Source organism: Bos taurus, chromosome 5, assembly GCF_002263795.3.
Source record: "Bos taurus isolate L1 Dominette 01449 registration number 42190680 breed Hereford chromosome 5, ARS-UCD2.0, whole genome shotgun sequence".
Lineage (NCBI taxonomy): Eukaryota > Metazoa > Chordata > Mammalia > Artiodactyla > Bovidae > Bos > Bos taurus.
In genome coordinates, this window is record NC_037332.1 from 93,033,640 (window position 1) to 93,040,792 (window position 7,153).

The window sequence follows — 7,153 nt, forward strand, 5'->3', positions numbered from 1 at the left end:
AGGAGACAGTGAAGGCTGAGGAGCCTGGCATGCTGCAATCTATGGGGTCTCAAAGAGTAGAACATGACTTATGGCTGAACAATAAAGTGTACACTTTTATTAGCACTGAGGGCACCGATGACCAATTCAAGGGTGGACAAAGGATCTAATCAAAATAAAGTCTAAGAGTCAAGTAATATTACAGACCTCTTCTTTCCAGCTTTTCCATGAGTATCTCCTTCTTACAAATCTGAAACCCCACTGGGATGTTCAGCCCGCTGAACTTGAGTTTCCACCTCTTCTTGTCCTCACGTCTCTGTTTTCCCTGTTTGCATCACTTGATCTAATGTAATAGTCATTCTTTTGCATGTAACTTTATCTCTTCTCCTTACATGTGTTTAACTGGTCAATTCACAGTAAGAATTAAATTTGAATTCTCCTCTAACCTGTTCTTTACCTTTATTTAAGTTTCACATTCTGACAGTTCTCACTCTAAATGACTGCAAACCTCAAATGGGTCCTCTGCACTGCCCAGTAATCCTTCTGTGTTCTGAAGTCAGTTCACTCTTCATTCTCTTGGGTGCCATTTCTTTTGTACCCAAACCTCTGAGACTATGCTTGCTCATAGTGTCAAATATAGTTTGCTATGACTGTGTAATAAAGTACAACAGAAGTTTATTATCTCATTGTTTTATAATCCGAACAGGTAAAGAATATGCCTGCAGTGCAGGAGACCCTAGTTCTATCCCTGGGTCAGGAAGATCCCCTGAGAAGGGAATGGCAACCCACTCCAGTATTCTTGCCTGGAGAATGCCATGGACAGAGGAGCTTGATGGGCTACAGTCCATGGTGTCACAAAGTGTCAGACATGACTGAACGATTAATACATCACTTACTTCACTTTGTAACCAAAAGTCCAAATGTGGTGGAGTTGGATTCTCTGTTCAGGATTTCAGCCGGCTGACATCAGGGCCAGGGCTACGGTACTCACCAGAGGCTGAGGAAATATCCGTGCTTGCTGGTTGTTGGCTGGATTCATTTTCTTGAAGCTGTAGGATGGTGGTTCCAATTTACTGCTGTCAGCCGGGGACCACTCTCAGCTTCTAGAAGCCACCCACATTTCCTTGCCTTGTGGCCCCCTTAAACAGTTCACAAAACAGATATTTGTTTTCTTTGAAACCAGTCAGAGTACACCTCTCTGATTTCTTCTGAGACAAGAAAGGAAAAAATTCTGTTCAAGGGGATAAACTAATTAGGTCCGGTCCACTCAGTATACTCTTTCACTTGCCATATGATATAATCCCTGGTGGCTCAGACAGTGAAGAATCTGCCTGCAGTTCAGAAACCTGTCATTGATCTCTGGGTTGGGAATATTCACTGGAGAAGGGAATGGCTAGCCACTCCAGTATTTTTACCTGGAGAACTCCATAGATAGAGGAGCCTGGCAGGCTACAGTCCGTGGGGTCACAAAGAGTCAGACATGACTGAGTAACTAATACAATCACAGGAGTGGTATTTTTTCATATCACAGGTTCCACCCACACTCCAAGGAGAGAGTATAATATGAAAATAAGGGAGTCATCTTACAGATCTTAGAAATCTGCCTACTATACTCCACTTCCTCACTCTCAGCTGACAGTTTTACTTCTTAATTGATAAATTAAAAAAAAAAAAAAACACACACACAAATGATCAGGAGACTTTATCCTTCCACTGGCAAGTCTACCAACCCAGTTTCATCTAAGCCCCTCCTAAACTTTACCTTTGCACCATAACAAATTAGAGATACCAAGGGAACACTTCATGCAAAGATGGGCTTAATAAAGGACAGAAATGGTATGGACCTAACAGAAGCAGAAGATATTAAGAAGAGGTGGCAAGAATACACAGAAGAACTGTACAAAAAAGATTTTCACGACCCAGATAATCACAATGGTGTGATCACTCACCTAGAGCCAGACATCCTGGAATGTGAAGTCAAGTGGGCCTTAGGAAGCATCACTACGAACAAAGCTGGTGGAGGTGATGGAATTCCAGTTGAGCTATTTCAAATCCTGATAGAAGATACTGTGAAAGTGTTACACTCAATATGCCAGCACATTTGGAAAACTCAGCAGTGGTCACAGGACTGGAAAAGGTCAGTTTTCATTCCAATCCCAAAGAAAGGCAATGCCAAAGAATGCTCAAACTACCACAAAATTGCACTCATCTCACACGCTAGTAAAGTAATGCTTAAAATTCTCCAAGCCAGGCTTCAGCAATATGTGAACTGTGAACTTCCAGATGTTCAAGCTGCTTTTAGAAAAGGCAGAGGAACCAGAGATCAAATTGCTAACATCCGCTGGATCATGAAAAAAGCAAGCGAGTTCCAGGAAAATATCTATTTCTGCTTTATTGACTATGCCAAAGCCTTTGACTATGTGGATCACACTGTGCCAAAGCCTTTAACTGTGTGGATCACAATAAACTGTGGAAAATTCTGAAAGAGATGGGGATACCAGACCACCTGACCTGCCTCTTGAGAAACCTATATGCAGGTCAGGAAGCAACAGTTAGAAGTGGACAAGGAACAACAGACTGGTTCCAAATAGGAAAAGGAGTACGTGAAGACTGTATATTGTCACCCTGCTTATTTAACTTCTATGCAGAGTACATCATGAGAAACGCTGGGCTGGAGGAAGCACAAGCTGGAATCAAGATTGCAGGGAGAAATATCAATAACCTCAGATATGCAGATGACACCACCCTTATGGCAGAAAGTGAAGAACTAAAGAGCCTCTTGATGAAAGAGGAGACTGAAAAAGTTGGCTTAAAGCTCAACATTCAGAAAACTAAGATCCTGGCATCTGGTCCCATCACTTCATGGAAAATAGATGGGGAAACCATGGAAACAGTAGCTGACTTTATTTTTCTGGGCTCACTGTGGATGGTGATTGCAGCCATGAGATTAAAAGATGCTTACTCCTTGGAAGGAAAGTTATGACCAGCCTAGATAGCATATTAAAAAGCAGAGACGTTACTTTGCTAACAAAGGTCCATCTAGTCAAGGCTATGTTTTTTCCAGTGGTCATGTATGGATGTGAGAGTAGGACTATAAAGAAAGCTGAGCACCAAAGAATTCATGCTTTTGAACTCTGGTGTTGGACAAGACTCTTGAGAGTCCCTTGGACTGCAAGGAGATCCAACCAGTCCATCCTAAAGGAGATCAGTCCTGGGTGTTCTTTGAAGGACTGATGCTGAGGCTGAAACTCCAATACTTTGGCCACCTCATGCGAAGAGTTGACTCATTGGAAAAGACCCTGATGCTGGGAAAGATTGAGGGCAGGAGGAGAAGGGGACGACAGAGGATGAGATGGCTGGATGGCATCACTGACTCAATGGACTTGAGTCTGAGTAAACGCCAGGAGTTGGTGATGGACAGGGAGGCCTGGTGTGCTGCGGTTCATGGGGTCACAAAGAGTCGGACATGACTGAGTGACTAAATTGAACTGAACAGATGGATTGCCAGTTCTCCTATGGACAAGTCCATATTTTGGTTACTAGATCTTATTCCAACCTACGGATTCAAGGTCTTCGATGTCCTAATGATCCTCATTTTCTCCTGCATCATCTGTTTTATTCTCCTTTGAACTAGATGATTCTTATTCTTATATGGACAATCTGTAATACAACTCATGTAGAAACCAAAACTGGAACTCTCTTTGTTCACATTCTCTTTCTATCTTGACCCCACTGCCTTGAAAGCAAAATCACTCATCTTAGTTATCTCAATTTACTTATCTACCATTCTCCCTAGAACTTACTTAAATTAGGCTTTTCTTACCATCACTCTTATTAAAGGCATTAATGATGCTCCTTTGCCAAATATAATGATAAATTTTCAGTCTTTAGCTTACATGAATGTTCATTGCATTTGTCATAGTTGGTCACTTCCCCCTTCTTGCAATGCTTTCGTGTCTTGGGTTTCTGGACACTTGTCCAGGTTTTCTTCACTGATGCTTTCTTCAGTATCTGATATGAATCTTCCTCCTTGTCAGACCTCTAAATACTGCAGGAGCCCAAATGTATTGGTTATATATTGCTACAATAAGGCTATAAAGCATCACCCTGAAACTCAGTCTGTCTGCAATAAAAACATATTTCACAGGTCTCTGGGGTTTAGCTGCTCTAGTCTGTTCTCAGCTGGACTCACCTATCCCCCTTGGATTGACCCTGTGTCTCTCATCTTTCTTCTGGGACCAGAGGGCCCTGGTAAGCGTCTTCTCATGGTAAGAGTAGAAGGTAAGCCCTCAGCAGAAATGTATGAATACTTTATCAAGCCTTCCCTTCCCGTAGACCATAGCAAGTTTCAGGGATGAGTCCAGTGTCAGAATGCTGTAGCCCAATTATATGGCAAAGAACAGAGGTAGAGGGAAGGAAACAGCTGTGGGGTCTTTAATGAAATTAATCAGCCACACCAGGGCTCATCTTCATCATCTTGATTCCTCTTTTCTTCTTTGTCTACACTAACCACTTAGGTGATCCCATCTAATTCTGTTACTTTAAATATAAATTTTATCATTAACTTCCAATTATAAATATAAATTTCTGTCTCAAGCGCTACCCTGAAGTCCAAACTAAGTTACCTAGTATTTACCTGACAGCTCACTCCACATGGATATCTATTAAATAGCTCGTAAATAGTATGTCTAAACCCAAACATCTGATTTGTAGAAAACTGAAACCTGCCCATACTTCATCATCCTCCATCTCGTTACATGGTATCATCTTTAACTTGTTACAAAGGCCAAAAACACTGGAGTCCTGCCTGTCTTCTCTCTCTTAAATATTTATGAACAATCTATCAAGTAATCCTTTTGGCTCCACTTTGAAAACGTATCTGATCATTTCTTACTGGCTCCACCAGTAGCACCTAGCCTAAGGCAACTTCCTCTGGCATCTGAATAGCCATCACTCCCATCCAAGAGGTATCCTTGCTTCTGCTCTTGTCCTACCTCAGGACTTTTCCCTTTATCATCAAGTATGATGCTCCTAAAACATGTATATTATTATAAACATGTGTATTACAAACAAGTATATTATTTAGCTAACTCCCCTGAAAAGAAATCATCAAATGGTTCTCTTTCATTCATACCTAAAATAAATAACCGACCGAGTCCAACAATGACACCTAAACTAAATGACATAAATGCCTTTGGGAACTGGCCTTGGCCTAACTCTCCAACATTATTTGAGCTTTCTTGCTCTTACTAATTCTCTCTCACCTGCAATAACAGCCTACTGTTTTTCTAAATCAATAAAAATACTCCCACTTACTGGTCTTTGCAATTCTGCCTAAAAATGCTCTTTTCTCAAGATATATGTAAGACTTCTTTCCTGCCTTCATTGACGTTTCTCTTCAAAAGGCACTTCTTCAGAGGCATATGTGTGTACCTATCATTCAGTCGTGTCCAACCCTTTGTGACCTCACAGACTGTAACCTGCCAGGCTCCTCTGTCCATGGGATTTTCCAGGCAAGAGTACTGAAGGGGGTTGCCATTTCGTCCTCCAGGGAATCTTCCCAACCCAGGAATCAAACCCTTCAGAGAGGTACCCTTTGCCTATACCATCAAAATTAGAAGCCCCATTAGCCTCTATCCTTTTGTTTTGCTCAGTATTTATCTATAGTACCACTACTACCTAATAGCATGTTATTAATTTATATGTTTAATGTCTATATTCCACAGCAAGAAGGAAGGCCCCATGGTAACAGCCACTTCATCAGTTTTATTCACTGTTACATCTCCTGCAAATAAAATGGTGCTTTTATACATGGGAGTACTCAAAAATATATATTGAATGTTGAATGCTGAATAATTCATATATCATTGAACTAATAATCCTTTTTATCTGCAAGGCATCTCTACAACCCTTCTTTACCCTTTTATTCATGCTATTGATCCTGTTGGCTGTAACAACAGTATGTAATATTACACATTAATTATAAATAACAATATAATTAAGGAATATAGCTCTTATAAACACTCTACTGTAAACACATTTTAATGTATTTCCTAGCATATATGTATAAAAATGTTTTCCCAGAAATGAAATTGCTGGTTTATAGGATTATGTACATGTTCAGCTTTAGAATAATGTTAAATTATTTTCCAAGTGATCAACAAAGGAATGGATAAATAAAATTTATCCACATACAAAAATATTACATCATGTGAAAGTAAATGCATTAATGTGATATGCAGACAGTGTAAATGAGTCTTAGAAAAGTTATGTTGGGTGAGGGGCTTCCCTGGCAGCTCAGCGGTAAAGAATTAGCCTGCAGTGCAGGAGACCTGGGTTCAATCCCCAGGTCAGGAAGATCTCCTGGAGAATACAGTGGCAACCCACTCCAGTATTCTTGTCTGAAGAACCCCAAGGACAGAGGAGCCTGGCGGGCTGCAGTCCATGGGATCGCAAAGAGTCAGACACAACTGAGCAATAAGGCTTCACTTCATGGTGATGAAAATAGGTAAGCCCCCAAAGACTATGTATTAATTACACTATGTTTATATAGTTAAACAAAACTAAGTAATCCATGTAATGGTACATACATATGTCTCAAAAGAATGAAATTTACAAAATCCAAGATAGTATTTAACTGTCTGGGGTGAGGTGGGAAGCAAGAGGATGGATCTGAGTAGCACACAGATAACTTTGAAAGTATCAGTCATGTTTTAGCTCTTAAGTTGTGTGGTGGATTGTGGATTTATGAGTGTTCATTTTATTTTACACTTCATCAACATTATATGTATGTTTCACATATTCTTTTGTATATATCAAATGTGTGTTTGTGTGTGTGTTAGTTGCTCAGTTGTAGCCAACTGTTTGCGACCTCATGGACTGTACCCTACCAGGCTCCTCTGTCCATGGGATTCTCTAGGCAAGAATACTGGAGTGAGTTGCCATTCCCTGCTCCAGGGATCTTCCCAACCCAGGAATTGAACCTGGGTCCCCATTTTGCAGGCAGATTCTTTACCATCTGAGCCACTGGGGAGCCCATATATCAAATACATCACTATATTTTAAGTGTATAACTTCTAGTTATTAAGCAAAAATTGTGCCTAATAACTCTTCCACATTTAGCTTCTCATTTTATGTATGTGCTGCATGCTTAGTCATTTCTGACTCTTTGCAA

General features: G+C 40.5%; 1 long non-coding RNA gene across 2 annotated transcripts in view; it reads left to right on the forward strand.

The window, feature by feature from the left end:
* The first annotated feature begins 5,505 nt into the window (after positions 1-5,505).
* Positions 5,506-7,153, forward strand: part of LOC132345334 (uncharacterized) — a 29,528-nt gene continuing 27,880 nt past the window's right edge. For both annotated transcript variants that reach the window (XR_009494625.1, XR_009494624.1), the window contains exon 1: positions 5,506-7,153. This exon is cut by the window's right edge and continues 605 nt beyond it. This is a non-coding gene — a long non-coding RNA (uncharacterized lncRNA).